Here is a 19,961-nt window from a genome sequence, read left to right as displayed (position 1 = left end):
GGGCTAAATGTACATAAGTCAAAAGTAGCATCGTAGTAGCATCTCTTTAGTAGAGGCTTTGACTTTATTTCTACAAACCCCCTTAGGATTCCTAATTCCTAAGAAGTCAAACACATGCCATCATTCATGATAAAGCCACTTACCACTTATATTATACTTTTCCATAACTTTAAAAGAAACTAGAATTTAAGAACAAGTGATTTGTGACGGGATCGTTAAATCGAAAAAAAAACATAAGTAAAAACGCTAAACTATAAACTTGTTGCAAGTCGACGCGAAGTCACTGTGTATCAAGTTACAACATCAAAACTAAACAAAAAAAATAAACCCGTCAATGCCAATATACAAATTATCATATGTAAAACCAAAAAAACCGCCATGTTACAATTGCGAGCCAATAAAAATTCGGTTAGTATTAGCGGTACCAACAGAAATTAGTAAGCCGGAAAAAATATTTTAAAGGCGAGGTATAAAACGTTGAAACGCGGATATAAAACAATTCGATGACGGGATATTTTTAAATCATGAAAAAAAATTCGGTAACTATAAAGACGAACTATAAAAAAAATATGAAAACAAAGTTTAAGAAAAATCGTTTGATCGACAAATAAAACATGTAAAGCCGACACTTGTCCAACTTTAGTGTTTAAAAATAATATAATTTGTTAAATATTTTAATTAATTGAAAAAAAATTAAAGAAAATAAAAACTATTATTTTTATTTATGAAATTATGGCTAGTAATTTAGTGATTATAATAATTAATAAAATATTAAAAAATTAAATAGTAAATTGAATAGTAACTTTACGTGGATGATTAAATCTTTTTTTTAATAATTATATTAATTAATAAAAACATATAACATATGCCTCAAGCTTATATTTAGATTATTTTATATATTTTTAATATTATATCTTTTTAACAGCTAATTAAACAAAAAAAAACATACCATGGCTACGAAATCCTGACCTGGATAATCATGAGTTTTTTAACCACTTTACCCAGTTCAACTTAATTTTACAATTACGTGAATAAAACCAGAGAATAAAATTCGAAACAATCGATTAAAAAAGATAGTCTTTTTAAACAAATTCCGAGCCAAAAATCACCTTGTTTCTATTGATCCAAAAATTCCGAGCCAAAAATCACCTTGTTTCGATTGATCCAAAATTCCCAAATAAACCACCATGCACTTACTAATACAAGTTCCAACCACCGACCAATCAAACCTCAAATTCTTGAAGCAATACAACACTCACAAAATTGTCATCTTCACCGAATTCACATAGAAACCGAACACCATGTGACGAAACGGATTAGCACGTTCACACTATTTATTTTAATTTTTCAAATAGTTAAAAAAAATGGTAAATGCCGTTCAAAACAAAAGGTTCGGGAAATTGTATAAATAGTTCTTATAAATGTTTTAAAACATGACAAATAAATAAAAGAAAAAATAAAGAATTAATATAAAATTGTTAAATATTAAAATATATAGGATCAATTGCATGTGTTTCGAATACACGCCTTTCTGTCATATTATTCATTTGACATTTTCACCTTTAAAATTATTATTTTTTAACTATATCGTGCTTAATTTAATCTTCTAAAAAAGTTTAGCCATTGGTATTGGGGAGTGAACATAGTGAGTAAACTGACAGACATACTTGCAGACAAAAATTAATCTTTGGGTTTAGTGGAGTTGGATTAGAAGAAGATTCCATTTGCATTTGACCTTTTTGTCCATTGTATTCTCTCATCGAAGGTCAAGCATGAGTTTTTTATTCCATCAAAAGCTTTATTAAGAAAACAAATTACAAAATATTAATTATAACTGAAATTTTTATACGCAATTTTGAAGGAAACATGTATGTTACAATATAAATAGGGTCATGCTATGTGATGACGGAGGTAGCTCAAAGTCTGGTAAAATGGTTTTCACATATTAACGCTAAAAATGTTAGAAGGTTAAAAGGTTCGTTTTCCCGCCTAATTAAGGAAAACAAGTATGTGAACAGTAAAAGCACGTAACAGTAACACGTCAAATCACTGTTCACATCATCCCTCAGCCGTAAAAGAGGGGATATGCTCAGAAAAGTATTATTATTATATATCGTTAACCGCAGGTCAAAAGCTTCCCGCCCATAAAACGGTCAACCCTCTACCAAACAAGAGGTTAACTAGTTTACCCATCGGACAAAAGGCTTACATTCTTTTCTCCATATAAAGAATGTAAACTCAGTCATGAAGTACACCAGATCTGGGAGTTTAACATATACTCTCTGATCTTCTCTTCTTCCTGAAGAAGCTTGCACTTTGCTTGCTTCTTTCTTACTCCAAAAACTACATAACTTCATTAAGAACTCGCATCCAAAAACCGGTTCCAACATCTCGGTCTTGGATCCTTAGTGAATTATAACAAATAACAACTAAACTAGCGAACCTCTCTCTACGTTTTGCAAACGTAGAGGGACTCGACGACCTGCGTTAGGTTAACCGGAACCCTGGAAGCCTCTTAGCCTAACCAGTCTATTCACTATCATTGGTCTTATAATTGTTGTAGCAACAAGTTGGCGTCCACCGTGGGGCTACGCCGCTTACTTTATCTTAAAGACCAGTAGTGTAGCTCCATTTTCATCAAAATTGTCATGTCGGAAAGTGAATCTCCCGAAGAAGTTGATCAAGTGTCAAGAACACCGACACCAAATGCTAGCCCACGAATTTTGGCTGCGAACACGCCTTTTTCCACCCCGGGAGGTACTTCCACGGGACTTTTGCTCCCCGAGTTTTCACCTTTCCGAACTCCAACCCCTTCACGATCTGGAGTTCCTTCTCCTCATGTAGGAGTTACAAACATCCCGGAGTGTGTCGACTTGACACCGGAAGGGGTAGCACGACATTTCTTACAATTGAAATCTCTTCTTAACCAACACGTGAGCCAAGAAAGAAAAAGGGATAAGAATAAGGTTGGATTATGACGATCCGGAACCCTCATTGTTACTCGAACACCCACCTCCCCCTTTAACCAGCTCACGGTCGGATGCTTCTCATTCAGAAGCTGGTCCAAGTGTGACATGCCAACCTTTTAACCCAACTCCTTATGCCTACGGGAGGCCAAGCACAACAGCCTTCCCTTTGTTCACTTCACAACCCCTCGGGCATGAAACTACCTCAAACAAATATGGCAGTGATGTGGTGGAAACAATCAATAAAATATTAACTAAATTAAACAAGTAATAAAAACTAGACTTAAGACTCAACTACACAAAACACCGGCAAGTGAACCGGTCAATTGTACTAAAGCTAAGTAAGTCCGGAATATCGAGCCCATAGGACTCTATAAATTACGTTAATTAACTAGTTAGACTCGACTTACGACATGACTATTTATTATTAATGTTTTAAGGGGGGTTTTAAACTAATATTAAACTAAGAAAATAAATAAGCAAGTAAACAAGAAAACAAGCAATTAAACACAAGATCGAAAGCAGTCAGAGAAGGAATCTACCTAGGTAAGAATCCTATGTATCAACAATCATCAAGCAATGGACAAATAACATGATTATGGAAACTGATTTCTAAACGTATTCATCTAACAAACCCCAAGGACCATTGACTGAATCAAACGAAATCCCAAAGAATAAATATTAGATTATTAAGCAATCAGTTATATTGACTTCCGCAAAGTCGTCAATTAGGGTTAATTAATAGTATCTAAAGCAAGCAATCTTACGAAACACTAAACCCTAGATAACTTGATAAACTTAACATGACATCATGAACATGGATTGACACAATAAGTAAGAATATTTTCACTACTATCCTAGCATGCAATTGACCAAAACACATGAACAACTCCTCACCTCACAGCTATTGGAATTTAGCAAAACATTTAAAATCCTAATCAACGATTAACAAGCTTCTATGATCTAATGGGCCCATTCAATCACAATAATCAAAACACCAAGTAATGATTAAACATAAACCCTAAATCTAAAGAACACAATCAAGAGATTAAAGATCTATGTGAAGCTAAAATTAACAATCAATCAAGATAAAAAACACTCATATGCATCATGGAAGAAAAATCAAGTCTTTTACTATTAAAATAACGAAACCATAATCAAAACATTAGTCCAAAGCAAGAATCAAGTCTCAAACATGTTCATCAAACCTAGGTAGACATGAAGTCTAGCCTAGAATCATTATTAAAAACAATCCTAAACAAGTATTAAAAACAAAGAGGAAAGACATGATAAATAATGAACAAGGAACAAAAATTAGAGCAATAAAACCCTTTGCGATTGATCCTTGAACACCCGGATGAAAGCTTGATGATCCTCCTTGATTCCTAGCCTCAAAACCTTCACAAACCCTTGGAAAATCGGCTCCAAGAATGCTTAACTCGGCTAGGTTTGCAAGAGATGTTTATATAAGCGAGTAACGGGCTTGGACTTGCAAAGATGGCTGACCAGAAGGCCTAGGTGCCCCGCGAAGGCATATTGCCTTCTGCCTTAGCGCGAGGCGGCTTGGTTTTTTAGGAGATCCGGATTTTTTTATTATTTCTTGATTATTCTTGTTAAATCTTGATAATATTCATTCTTGAACTCCAAGTAACGAAAAGAATCTTCTAGAACTTGCTTCCCTTTCTTCTCCAAGCCACCATATATATGAAAACATAACAAAACATTAGTGAAGCAATCACGTAACCGTTTGACGAACAAAACGAACATAAGCTCCGCACGAAATGATAGAAAGAATTAAGTTTAATCATGCAAGATACCAAAAGAGTTAAAACACGATAAATATATAAAACTTGACTCAAAACCTTAAATAATAAAAGATAAACCAAACTCAAACTTAAACGAACTTAAAACATTAAATAAACATAACTTTACAAGGGATTCGAGATGTATAAATAGATTATATCAGGCAGTCACCAGCTTCAAGTGTTCCTCCTCCTACAGCCACAACATGGGAGCTGGCTATGATGGCCTTGCCCTTGGCTCGGAGTGCAGGAATGAGCCCCCCCATGGGAACAAACCAAATAGCAGCAACCACTGAAAGCCTTCAATGTTTTAACCTCATGCCTCAGATGATGGCTCAAATGATGGCACACTTCCCTTAGACCCAGCTCATCAACCAAGCGCTGAGTACTCACCAAGGAGCAACAAGTCATAATCTTGCTACAAGGGTAGAAGAAGACCTTGCAAAGCCCTATAAGCCCGGTAACCTATCTTGCTTCTCTCAACAAATCGCCGATTATGACTCTCAAACAAAAATCAAGATGCCATCCCATATAGAAACATATGATGGGACCGAGGATCCCGAAGACCACCTCCAGATATTTACCGGCGCTGCCAGAATCGAAAAGTGGTCCCACGCTGAATGTTGTTTAATGTTCATGCAAACACTTGTCGAATCAGCCAGGATATGGTTCAACGACCTTCGTGCAAAAAGTGTTCGAAGCTTCGATTATCTGAGCAAAGGATTCTTGGCCAAATTTTCACAACAAAGGAGGTACGTCAAGGATGCCACGGTAATTTTTCAGATAAAACAAAAAGATGATGAAAGCCTTCGAGAATTCATTGAAAGATATAAGAAGGAAGGGTTAACATATGTGGGGGCTGATGAAAAAATGAGGGTGACAGGCTTCATGAATGCCATCACCTCCAAATACCTCACGAGGGACTTTAACAATTGCCTGCCTAAAACCTTGAAGAAGCTCTCGAACAAGCTGAGGCTCATATCCGAGGCGAAGAGGCCATTGATTCCAAAGAACAAAGAAAAAGAGCTCCTAGTTGGCGAGGCAACGGCCCCAACCGAAAGAGAGGAAACTTCAGTCCCTATGATAGACATCCAAGAAGCTCAGATCAACGAAAGCCTGAAGGTCGGAACCTTCCAAGCATGGAAAAGACCGTGATCTTCACAGCTCTAACCAAAACACCTTAGGAAATCCTTGCCACCGAAGAAGTGAAACATAGCTTCCGACCTCCTCGACCCTTGCCCAAAAGCAAGAAAAACGAAAACTCCACTCAGTTCTATGACTTCCACGAAGTAAAAGGTCACCACACCAACGATTGTTTTCAACTCAATAGAAGAATTGAGGAAGCCGTCAAGTCCGGAGAATTGGCCCAATTGGTAAAAGAGGTCAAGGACAAGATGGCCGAAAGAAAAAGCAAAGAAGTGAATATGGTGAATATAGACCAAGGTGTTCCCCACAAACGACAACGCTTGGAGGCTTGGGAGCTTCAATGCGTCTGCTTCCCACCACTTCAAGGTGACTTACTCTTTAACCCTTTGGTGATAGAAGCGAACATGGGAACACTCAAAACAAGCAAAGCCTACATTAACACAGGGGCGACCCCATAGATCATGTATGAAAGGTTCTTCAACCGATTAAGGAAGAACGTTCAAGGCTTCAACCCTTCGGGTCATCTATAAAAGGTATCGCTGATATACCCTTGAAGCCTCTGGGCCAACTAACCCTTGATGTTTGTTTTAGTGAAGGCAAGATGAAGAAAACCAAACCACTCACTTTTGTGGTTATCAACATACCTTCCAACTATGATGTAATCGTAGGAAGACCAGGACAATGTGCGTTCAACATGGCTGTCTCGGTTGGTCAAGGTGCCGTAAAATTTCCCACCGATAGGGGAATTGCAACCCTTCAACCCACCCAAGAGGTCTACACGGTTGAAGGGGAGATTTCAAGAATCGAAGACGACGAACAAGGCTTGATCATAAACCCAAAGTATCCTGAACAAAAGGTACGGGTAAACACAAGCCTTTCCAAAGAAACTCTCTCACACCTTGAGAAGCTGTTGATACACTATAACAATGTCTTTTCTTGGTGCCCGGAAGACATGACGGGCATCCCTCAAAGCATTGCAGAGCATGAGCTAAAAATACCCCCTGATGTCAAGCTTGTTGTCCAAAAGAAACGGAGCCTGGCTCCTGAACGAAGCTTGGCAGCATGCCAAGAGGTTGAAAAGCTTGTTCTAGCTGGAATCCTACGTGAGGTCAAATATCAATCTTGGGTGGCTAATCCAGTCATGGTTCGAAAGCCTGACAAGTCTTGGAGGATGTGCATCGACTTCAAAGACTTGAACAAAGCATGCCCGAAAGATTGTTATCCCTTACCTGAGATGGACCTCAAGGTTGACTCTTTAACCGGCCATCCCTTTAAGTTTTTTCTTGACGCTTACAAGGGTTATCATCAAATTCTCATGAAAGTAGAAGATGAAGAAAAAACTGCATTCCACACGGACAAAGGGTATTTTTTGTTATCAAAAGATGCCTTTTGGCCTACGAAATGCCGGAGCAACCTATCAACGTTTGATTGACAAAGCATTTGCTAGCCAAATTAGCAGAAACTTAGAAGCTTATGCCGATGATCTGGTAATCAAAAGCAAAACCGAGCATCAAATGATCGATGACATACAAGAAACCTTCCAAAACCTAAGGAAGATCAACATGAAACTCAATCCTGGAAAATGTTCATTCGGGTTCGAAGAAGGCAAATTTTTGGGACACATAGTGGGGAAACAAAGCCTAAAAGCCAATCCCAACAAAGTCAGGGCTGTTCTTGAAACTAAATCTCCACAAAGTAAAAAAGAAGTGGAAAGTCTGAACGGAAGGCTTGCAGCCTTGAAGCGTTTTACCTCCAATCTCATTGAGAAATCCCTACCCTTCTTCAAAACACTAAAGGGTTGCACCAATAAAAAAGACTTCAGGTGGATGGAAGAAGCCTTCAACCAAATGAAGCAACACTTGGCTTCACTTCCAGCTATTGCAGCCCCCGAAACAGGAGAACCGATCTCTGTCTATCTCTCAGTGGCTGAAGAAGCATTAAGCGCGGTTCTAACCATCGAACGAAACAAAGTTCAGGTACCCGTTTATTTCTTTAGTTAAACGTTAAAACTGGCAGAGATCAAATATCCTCATTTGGAAAAACTTGCTCTGGCTTTAAATCAAACTGCCAGAAGGCTTCGAAGGTACGTTCAAGCATACCCTATACAAGTGATCACTGACCAACCCATCAAGAGTGTGCTTGAAAAACCAGAAAATTCAGGCCGATTGGCCAAATGGGTTGTGGAGCTAGGTGAATATAACATCACCTACGTCCCAAGAAAAGCTATCAAAGCCCAAGTCCAGACGGATTTCATTGTAGAAATCCCGAAGCAAGTCATTCCTGAAATACATACAACTGCCACTGAACCTTCTGACCCTGAAGCATGGAATCTTTTTACCGATGGAGCTTCCAGCATTGAAGGGTCAGGAGCTGGGCTCATTTTAATCAACCCCAAAGGGTTAGAATTTACATATGCTCTACGAATTGAATTTCAAACCACCAACAACGAAGCTGAATATGAAGCATTGATCGCTGGTCTGAAAATAGCCAAAGAAATGAAGATCCAAAAGCTACAAGTCTCCACATACTCGTTGCTTGTTTCAAGTCAAGTCAATGATAGCTATGTAGCAAAAGAGCCCAACATGAAGAAGTATCGTGATAAGGTAAAAGAATTGATGAACACGTTTCAAGAATGCACCATTAAACAAGTCTCAAAATCACAAAACAAAAGAGACGATGCCCTGAGCAAACTAGCCTCCCTCACATTTGCATACCTCACCAAGAAGGTTTTGGTTGAAGTGTTGAAAACTCCTTCAATCAAAGAATTGGAAGTTCAAGATGTAATCACTGAAGAAGGTCCCAATTGGATGACTCCCATAGAAAAGTTCCTCAAAAATGGTGAGTTACCTCTGGACCAGAGAAAGGCTGAAAAGGTTCGAATCAAGTCCCGACAGTATGTGTTTCAAGGAACAACCCTTCATAGAAAAGCTTACCTTGCACTACTACTAAGATGTGTGGGCCCTGAACAAAGTCAATATCTGATTAAAGAGGTTCACGACGGGATATGTGGAGCTCATTTTGGGCCAAGAACGGTGGTTGTAAAATTGATGAACCTCGGATACTTCTGGCCCACGATGCATCGAGATGCAACCGAGCAACTTAAGAGATGTGAAGCTTGTCAAATTCATGCACCGGTTCCCAAAAGCTCCAAACACGATCTGGTTCCCATCTCCTCGGCTTGGCCATTCCACAAGTGGGGAATGGATATCTTTGATCCATTTCCACCAGCCAAGGGGGTGGGGGGTAAATTTTTGTTAGTAGCTGTTGACTACTTCACCAAGTGGCCCGAAGTTAAGCCACTTGCAAAAATAACGGGCAAACAAGTCATCGACTTTGTATGGGAAAGCATCATTTGTCGCTATGGGCTGCCAGGAGTGTTGGTCACAGATAACGGGAAACAATTTGCTGAGAAGCCTTTTAGCACATGGTGCAAGGAATTCAGAATCACCCAAGTGTTCAGCTCAGTTGCATATCCACAATCCAATGGCCAAGTTGAAAGAACAAATAGAACCATTGTGGAAGGAATCAAAGCAAGGCTGGGAAGACATAACAACAATTGGCTTGAAGAACTCCCAAATGTTCTCTGGTCAATAAGAACGACCGAAAAAACAAGTCACAAACGAACACATTACAGCTTAGTGTTCAGATCGGAAGCTGTAATCCCAGCAGAAGTCGGAGTTGTGAATCAAATAACACTCAACATGGATCTCGAATCAAACGACAATGAGATTATGTTGAATTTGCAACTCCTTGAAGAAATTTGAGACCGAGCCGCAGTACAAGGGGCTAAGTACAAGCAAAAAATGGAAGCTTATTACAATGCAAGAGTGAAACATGAACGTTTCAGGCCAGGAGATCTTGTACTCCGAAACAACAAGGCCAGCAAGAAAGAAAACCAAGGAAAACTAGGCCCAAAGTGGGAAGGACCATATACAATCCTTGAAGCTCACAAGGGTGGATCCTACAAACTGGCCGACGCAGAAGGCAAAAAGCTTCGAAGACACTGGAACGGCAAAACCCTTAAAAGGTTCCATGCCTAGTCAAGAACTTAAAATGTATTTCAAGATATGTACAACTCTCCTTTTTGTAAAAAAAAATCTCTTGAATGAGTGATGAAGTCTTTATCATAACTTGTCTTTACTATCCTATAATCAGGTTGAGAACCTAGCAAGAAACTCCATGGCAAGGGCCATGTAAGTGGATGAGCTCCCAGGCCACATCGCTCAATAGGTTCAAGGGTTAAATGAACCTATATAAAGGGTGAGTTCCTATATCAATCCAACTCCATGAGACTTAGAAAAATGTTTTTCAAACAAAACTTGTCTCATAGACGGGTCTGAACAGCCTACATCAATTCGTTCCTTAAGCTTTGTAAAAAGTTTACGAAACAAATATACACTAAGCAATGATATAAAGGATATACAACATGTGCTTTTTTACCTAATGAAACCTTGAAGCTAAAGTGACTGCAGCACTAAAACTTCTTAAGGAAAGTTCTAAAAAACACATCAAACAAACAAGACAAGCAACAAAAATATAAAACATCAAAAGCTACAATTCATAAAGAAGCCTCTAAAGGCTATAACTAGCATCATCCATAATAGCCATCTAGGCTAAACAAGGAAATCACAAGGATTCCCATAAAAGTGTTCAAACGGCCAAACAAGGCCAACAACAACCATGAAGCAGAAACCTTAAGGGTTCCATGCTAAACCTAAATTGTTTAAAATACATAACATTGTTCAAAGTGCTAAGATAGCTTCGAATCAATTGTTCAAACATCAGAGACAGGCTTTGAAGTACTAGCACCACCACTCTTGCCTTTATTAGATTTCCTTGCCTTCAAGTCACCACCAACTACTAAACCTTCGAGACTACCCACATGAGACCCACCAGCATCTCCGGACATAGTCTCTTCGCTATCACCAGAACGAGAACGTTTCTTGGATAGAGACTCAAGAAACTCAGAGCAAACTTTCTCATCAAGCCCAGCTGGTTTTATACCTGCAAAACATAAATGGGCTTCCCAAAGCAAGAAGAAACTTCACCCACGTAAGGGTAAGTAAGCCTTTCCATTGCATGAACAGAATCCGAAAAAACCTTGGAAGCTTCACGGTTGAACATAGGTGATTCCTCCAAGGTTTGACCAGACTCGTGGATTTTGAAGCCAGCAACTAAACCCAGATGTTTTCCATAGCTCAGCAACTTGGTGTAAACGCCACCCAACACTGAGTTGAATTCGAATGAGTGAAGCAGGTAGGTCACAACTTGATGAAACCCATGCTCGATAAGACATCGGTTGTCGTTAGTAGCCTGGGTGACTGAAGCCTTCAAACCATCCTTCTCCATAGCTAAGGCTTTCTTCTGAACCTCCAAGGCTTCCCTATCAGCTTCCAGCTTCACTCTATCAGCTTCCATCTTCTTCTTCAAACCGGCAATCTCAACCTCATGGCTACGGGAAAGCTCATCAATCTTCTTTACCCAATCCTCCTCCTTATTCGAAAAGCCATCAACATCCTTCTTCATCGCTACCATGGAAGCCTTCATTCTTTCCTTCTTCTTGGAGAACTCCTCATACTCCTGCATCCCTTTCCGAAAGCGAGTGACGCCCTCAGCTAAAAGGGCAGAAAGGTTGCAAGAGCTAAGAATCAACCTTGAAAGCATGGAATCACCCTCCATCTCGAATATGGTATTACGAAATCCAGGGGGAGCAAAGTTAGCCAACACTTTAGAAAAAACCTCCGGATCCATAAAGCTATCATTAACCTTAACTTTCCAATCAGGAACATAAACCTCATTTCCACCCAACCCTTGAATAGTAGATGCCGCAACCTTTTTTACCAACAGACTTCTTCTTCCTAGTCACAACTAAACCCTGCTCCTTCTCCACCTCTACACTCGGACCCTAATCCACAGCAACCTCAACATCATCACTAACATCTACAGGCTCATGTGGAGACGATGGAGCAGAGGACTTCAACAAACGCCGATTAGAATGGCGGGTAGAGACCTTGGGAGCACTAGACTTGGTAAAGCCTTTAACGTCAGAACACCCACATAACCAGAACCTTCTAACCAATGCTCTGTTCCCCGAACAACAACGTTTTCACCAACAGTAGCCGCAACATCCCCAAATCCAACATCGGAAGTATCATCACTCTTCACAAAATCCAAAGCCGACATAACTACAAAAACAAAGGAAATTTGTCAACAAACATATCATGGAAACAAAACAAAAATGCAAAATAAGCAAATGCATACCCTTATCATTTCTTATAAGCACGGGATCACGATTAGGCTTATCCCACAACTTGCTAATTCCTAACAAAACGAGAATGTGTTCGGGAATAGGACGAAGATGGGATGAACACTTCCTAAGAGATTTCAAAAACACATCATTCAACTCCGAATCAGATGGCTCCGGCTCATTCAAAACGGCCTCGGGTTGTCTCCAAACAAGTTTAAAAGGAACAATGGAATCGGAAACAAAGAAAAAACGATCCTTCCAGGAACCAAGGGTCGTAACCATCGAAGAGATTAGAGAAGCATCAACCTGAGTATGCTCAAAGGTATACCAGTCGCCGTTCTTCGCTTGACGGAAGAAATGGCTAAAACATAATAGTGACGGATCAAACCCTAAACACCTGCATAAAACTTCAAAATGCAAAACCCTAGCTAGCCCCAAGGGGTGAATCTGACCAAAAGACACACGGTAATATTCTAACACATTCCAAACAAAGATCGAAAACGGATGACGGAGGTTAGAAAACTTAAAGTGGCGACAATAAAGTGCAATTGAACCGGCCGGACAACGACCGATCGAAGCGTCGGCCGGCGGAGCCACTGGTTTAAACTCTAAACCTATACCCCAATCGAGGCAAAACAATTCGACCTTTTCTTGGCTCAATCGGGAATAACTCACCGATAAATCCTTACGGGCACCCATAATTTCGAAAGAAGAGGGGAATATTGGAACTAACCTGGTGAAGGATCGAAGGGAACTTGATAAATGTGTTTGGAAGATAATAAGGAAATATAAAAGAAAAATTGAAGAAAGTGAGCAGTTAATAGTATTAATAAACAGTTATTTGGAACTGCTATTTGCAAAAACATTCACATCAACTGTCTTGTCAGAAATTCGAAAAATAAGCAAAATCGGACAAAGCCTTGAAGCCTTTAAGCAATAACAAAATGTGTGCAAAATTCAGACGCCTTTGAGCCTACTTTCCAAAAACCTCTGACTTGGGGGCTGATGACGGGGGTAGCCCAAAGTCTGGTAAAATGGCTTTCACATATTAACGCTAAAAAGGTTAGAAGGTTAAAAGGTTCGTTTTCCCGTCCAATTAAGGAAAACAAGTACGTGAATAGTAAAAGCACGTAACAGTAACACGTCAAATCACTGTTCACATCATTCCTCAGCCGTAAAAGAGGGGATATGTTCAGAAACGTATTATTATTATATATCGTTAACCGCAGGTCAAAAGCTTCCCGCCCATAAAACGGTCAACCCTCTACCAAACAAGAGGTTAACTAGTTTACCCATCGGAAAAAAGGCTTACATTCCTTTCTCAATATAAAGAATGTAAATTCATTCATGACGTACACCAGATCTGGGAGTTTAACATATACTCTCTGATCTTCTCTTCTTCCTGGAGAAGCTTGCACTTTGCTTGCTTCTTTCTTACTCCAAAAACTACATCGCTTCATTAAGAACTCGCATCCAAAAATCGATTCCAACATCTCGGTGTTGGATCCTTAGTGAACTATAACAAATAACAACTAAACTAGTGAACCTCTCTCTACGTTTTGCAAACGTAGAGGGACCCGACGACCTGCGTTAGGTTAACCGGAACCCTTGAAGCCTCTTAGCCTAACCAGTCTATTCACTATCATTGGTCTTATAATTGTTGTAGCAACCATGGTTTTGAAACCCGGCCCGGCCCGGCCGGTCGGACCGGTCCGACCGGGACCTGGCCTTAATATCGGTCCGGGTCGGGGTGTAGAACCCGTTTTCTATTTGGCCAGCCGGTCTACGCGGGCGCCGGTTGGACCGGACCCGGTGACCCGGCGGTCGGACCGTCAAGTTTGTATTTTTTTTAATGATAAATTGATAACCTTAATAACCTAAACCCTATCTCATCCATCCAATATAACCTAAACCAAATCCATCCAGCCGCACCTCCCATCCATCTCCTCCATCCAGCCGCAACTCCTCACCATCGTCGCTCCACCACCTATGAGGCTGCGACCTCACCACCGCCGCTCCATCACTAATTGGTAAGTAATCATTTTAATTTACTAATTTTCCAATTCGGTTGTTGTTAATTTGTAACAGATTGTAGCAGATTGTTAATTCCATGTTGTTAATTTACTAATTTTCCAATTCGTTGTGTTAGTGTAAATTTGTAACAGATTGTTAATTCCATATCTAGAAATAATAATACTCTCTAATTAACTAAAGTCTAGGTTATCTAAATTTGGTTGTTAGTGTAATTCTTTATAGGTAACAGATTGTTAATTTATAAATTTGTAACAGCTTATAAGGGGGTGTTTGGTACAGAGAATTGGAGGGTGAGAAATGGAAATGGAAACAATTCTCTTGTTTGTTTACGAAAGAAAGATGTGAGAAATGGAAATAAACCATTTCCATTTCTCCATTTCCTTTTCTCTAAAAAAAGCGGAGAATTGATTTCTCTAGGGTTTCATTTCTCCATTTTCCTCCTTTTCATTTCTCCCATTTCTCCAGCCTCTTCAACGATCGCATACCTCCACTGGAATCATCTTCTTTCTCCAGCCTCTTCTGACCTCCACTGGAATCCCAATCCAATCCAAGGCACCCCTTCTCTAGTACGCTCTCTTTCTCTACTCCTCTGATCTTGTGTGAGTCTGCATATTGAAGGTATCAATTCATTTTTTTATGCTCATTACATGTTAACAAATCCAAGGCCCGAACCCGTGTGTTAACAGCCCAAACCGGTATCCTAACAACTACCTAATGAAATAAAGCTTAAAAACCGGTTACATCATTGTAACCTAAACAAAATCATGAACTAACCAAGAAATATACAGTCTAAATGCTGATATAATCAAGAATATTAATGTGCTAAGTTCGTATTATAACAGCCCTCAAAACAGTGGCCACTCTCATGGCCAATCGGTTAATATTTTCCATGTGAAATAGTTTGAAAAACAACTCGTCTTGCAACCATTGAACCCTGGAACTTTATCACATATTTTCCAGCAACTAGGTATCCTTTTTTGTTTGTATAAAAGTATTTTGACGAAGCTATAAAAGTATTATAAAAACCGCGCCTTAAAATACCCTGAAACGACAGTTAAGTGGCTCGTTTGATCAAGAACTGAACCCTATAGTCTAAGTACCGTTATGATATCATTTTAACAGCCCACATATATTATTTTAAACATATAATCTGACCCGAACTTGTTTGATGTGAAAACATACATTTTAAAACCGAACAAAAGGCCTAACGGGCCCAAACGAACCAAAGCCACTATTAAGGTTCCGAGAACCCTATTATCAGTATGAAACTTTTATTAAGTCATTTGCAATATATTATAACTGGCCCAGGACCGTGTTGTGGTGAGGAACCAGTTTTAGTCAATAAATGTGGCAAAGGGCATTCTTGGAATAAAAATATGACAGGTATATAACTAAAACTACAAAACAGAAAATATTGATTTTAAAACAGAAAGCTGTAAGTTAAACGTGTTTATTTTGAACCCTGAACTTGGTATAAATCAGCCCTGAAAGATACCTATAAACCGTGTGTTAAAAAGCATCCGAACTGGCACTTTGGTAACCCGTTTTAATAAGAAACGACACCTGCAGCCTACATGATATTATGACATATTTTTGCAGCCTTAAATATACTATTTTGATTATATATAATCTGATCTAAAACTACTCTAAGTGAAACATCGTATTAAAGCCAAACTAGAACCCGAACGGGCCAAAAACCGGACTCGTACTCGTTAGTGCAGCTTTAAAATATTTTTAAAACCTACGTAATGTAAAACAACTTATTTTTATGTACTAATACAGGTCGTAACACACTTGTTAACCAAAGATGAGTTTTGTTAGAAATGCACCATAAATGTGCTAACGGGCCTAAACCGAAACAAAGCCATATTTCGGTTCCGGGCAGCCTAATATCGGTATTAAACTTTTTTTGTAAATTATTACCACGTATTTTAACAGGTCCCGACATGTTTCGCAACTAAAACCAATTTCTAAACATATATAAAAAGGCAAAGGGCATTTTCGGTAATAAAGTGAGTTGGGTATAAACTTACAAGTTTGAAAAAAAAAGTATAAGTTTATAACAGAAAAATTAGACTATGAACCTCTTAAAACTTACAACGTGCAGCCCTTAAAACCGAAGCCAAACTTGTTGGCGTTTGGTAACCCGTTTAAGTGAAAACTAACTCAAAAACCAACCCGACATGCGACTCTATTAACTTTTGAAAATTTAACAAAATTTCCAGAAATTAAGTGTACATATTTAAGGTCTTAAACTTGGTAAAAACCAGCCCGAGAAATTAATAATAAACAGAGTACTAAAAAGCAACCGAACCGGCATTGTGGTGACACGTTCGATAAGAAATAAGCCGTGCAACAAAAGTAACAACATGATATCTTTTTGCAGCCATAATATCATATTTTAATGACATATATAAGTTTGGTTCCTCTGAACATGGTGCGCTTATTATAAACTATCGTGGATTATATTTTGGAGTTATTTGTTTTTCTTGAATTTTCTTATATTTTTATGTGTAGATGGCAAGATCACCTTCCAGAAAAAGAATAGTTGCCATAGGTGCATTTTATGTCATTTATGTTACGATTCGTTGGTGGATGTTGTGTACTTATCATTTGCGTCGGTCGATTGAGTCAATGACTGGTAAAGCTACGAAAAAACGGTTCAAAGCAGCTCATTTGATTGGTAAAGATGTGGATCTAGGACGTTCTTTTCTTGCGTTGACAATAGAAGAGAAAATTGAGATGGTCGAGTTGTATACCGATGGTTCAATGGGATAGTTGTGTATGGTTGAAGTATGTTTTGTATGTGAATTGGTTTTAACTATGGTTGATGTTTTTTGCTTAAAAACTACGTTTTGTATGTGAATTGGTTTGATCAATGCATATTTTGGTTGGAATTTATGCATCTTTTTATATGTTTTTTATTTTTTAATAAATATTTGTTATGAAAAAAATACTTGTGCTAATGATAAAGTTGATATAATTCTCTGTTTATTTCCTATGTACCAAACAAGAGAAATGATTCTCAGCTATATTTCTCTACTGAAATCTCTGTACTACCAAACAGAACAGTCAATTCTCATTCTCCAGACCAATTCCCTTTCTCTGCAATTCCATTTCTCTATTCCATTTCTCTGCAATTCCATTCTCTGTACCAAACACCCCCTAACGGTGTGTTAGTGTAAATTTGTAACAGATTGTTAATTTATTTTGTACAATTCTTTATAGGTTATTGTGAAAATGGACTCGAATTCTATACCATCATCCGAAGAAACTCCACAATCTCAGGCTAGTGTTCAATCAAGCAATCATATGAAAACAGACATCACTTGGAAATATGTTACTGAGGTTGACGATGGATTGGGTACTCATAAGCTTAAAGTGTGTGTGTTTTGTGGTCAAGGATTTCGTGGAGGGGGTATTAATAGATTGAAGCAACACTTGGATGGAGTAAAGGGACAAGTTACTTCATGTTCAAAGGTTCCCGCTAATGTCCGGTGTATTATGAAAAATGCTTATGATGAAAGTGTGCAATCTCCAAAAGGAATTAGTGTGGAAATAGAAGAAGGGCAAACAACTACCCCACAACAAGCTCGGGTGAAAAGGAAAGTGTCTTCCACATCATATAGTCGGCCATTGGAAAATAACTACAATGCTTGTCAACCTTCAATCAAATCAATATGGAATAGTAAAGAGAGAGTGCATGATACAGATTTAGCTGTTGCTATGTGGTTTTATCATACCTGTATACCAATGAATGCAGCTAATTCTCCTTACTTCTCGATTGCAATGAGAAAAGTGGCTTCAATGGGGCATGGTTATACGGGGCCCTCTTATCATGCATTGCGTGTGACTTTATTGAAAGATGCTAAAGCAAGCGTGGCACTCATAATTGAAGGCCAAAGAAGGATGTGGTCAGAAACTGGTTGCACTATTATGAGTGATGGATGGAGAGATAGTAGACAAAGACCTCTTATAAATTTCTTGGTCTATTGTCCAAGAGGGATTTCATTTGCTAGATCTGCTGATGCGTTAGATATTGAGACCAATGCTGAAAATTTGTGCAATTTGTTTGGGGAGATTGTTGAATTGGTTGGTTATAGGAATATCGTCCACTTGGTCACTGATAATGCTGCTATTTACAAGGCTGCATGAAGATTGTTATGTGAGAAATATCCTTTGCTCACTTGGTCACCATGTGCAGCCCATTGTATCAACTTGATTTTAAAGGATATATCAGAGATACCTTCTATGGTTGAATTGGTTTAGGTTGCATCTAGGATTACTGTTTTTATATATAACCATAAGTGGCCTTTGAATTGGATGAGGAAAAGACCAGGTTGGACAGAAATCATTCGTCCCGGTGCCACTCGGTTCGGTACTACATTCAGTGCATTAAAAAGCTTGCACGACCATAAAGAAGATTTGCAAGCTATGGAGGCTTCTAATGATTTCAAGAAAGTATTGAAATTACCAAAAGCTAAGGAGGTGAAGCAAACTATCTTATATGAACGTTTTTAGAATTATTGTTTAATATCGGTGAAGGTGATGGCACCCATCTTGAAGCTGTTACGCATTTGTGACTCTGATGAACAGCCTTCGTTAGGTTACGTGTTTGAAGGTATGACCCGTGCAAAGAAATGGATTGAAGAGTTGTTTCGAAGGAAAAAAAACATTGTGAAGTGTATACTAAAATACTTGATTCTCGTTGGGATAGGATGTTGCGTATGAGTCTTCATGCTGCTGCTTATTGGTTAAATCCAATATTTCAATATGATTCCGAAAATGCTACTGAAAAGAATTATGCATTTACAAGTGTGCTTGATATGATTAAGCAAAAGACGCATTTTGATCCCGTGAAGCTTACGTCACAGTTACGCGAATTCCGTGATCGACAGGGTCAATTTGGTCGACCCTCGGCTTTGCCCGGCGTGAAGAAAAATCCACCAGGTAAGTTTTTTTTACTTAGCAATCATTTTAATATCATCAATTTTAATATTATGCCAATTTTTAATATTAAATGAGTGGTGGAGATTGTATGGTGGAGATGTCCCGGAGTTACGAGAATTTGCGATAAGAATTTTAAGTTAAACTGCATCTTCATCGGGATGTTAGCGTAATTGGAGTGTTTTTGAAAGAATCCACACCAAAGGAGGAACCGTTTGGAGCATCAAAGGCTTCATGATCTTGTATATGTTCATTACAACTTGAGTCTACAAGATAGGTATGATATAAACCAAAAATTTGTTATATATATATGTATATTGCATACATTAAGTTTTTACTTAACATATCAATTCATTAGGGTTAATGTGAAAAAAGGGATCTACGACCCGGTTGATTACGAAAGCATTGATAAAACCGACTTTTGGATAATTGATGAAGAGGCGGAAGGTGAACTTGATTATGATGATTTGGAAAGTATGCTAGAATAAGAGCCACCAAGTAACAATGGAGCGTCTACTTCACAAACACATGATGAAGGTTAGTTGTTTTACTATTTTTAACTTTTAAGAAACAAATCTTCAATGATGTACATATAACCAATTTTGGTTTGTTTTGTCAATTTTTTAAATTGTAGGATGAAGTGATTTCATTGGATGATATTGTGGAAAATATTGTGGAAGAGGACAATGACAATGACGATTTTGATGCGCTCTAAACACATTGGATGAAGTTTTCGGTTATGTTTTGTTTTAGACTTGGACGTTGGTTTAAGACTTTTAAGATATTTGTGTTTTAAGACTAAAATTGTGATGTATGTTT

General features: G+C 38.5%; 1 pseudogene; it reads left to right on the top strand.

Annotated features, from left to right (window-relative positions):
- The first annotated feature begins 17,435 nt into the window (after window positions 1–17,435).
- LOC143633040 (uncharacterized) lies at window positions 17,436–19,630 on the top strand (annotated as a pseudogene).
- The last annotated feature ends 331 nt before the right edge of the window (window positions 19,631–19,961 follow it).

The sequence above is a fragment of the Bidens hawaiensis genome, unplaced genomic scaffold (genome assembly GCF_021521415.1).
Source record: "Bidens hawaiensis isolate Kalapana, Puna unplaced genomic scaffold, B.hawaiensis_p1.1 tig00006607_1, whole genome shotgun sequence".
NCBI classification, from domain to species: domain Eukaryota; kingdom Viridiplantae; phylum Streptophyta; class Magnoliopsida; order Asterales; family Asteraceae; genus Bidens; species Bidens hawaiensis.
This window is presented reverse-complemented; position numbering and strand designations above follow the sequence as displayed.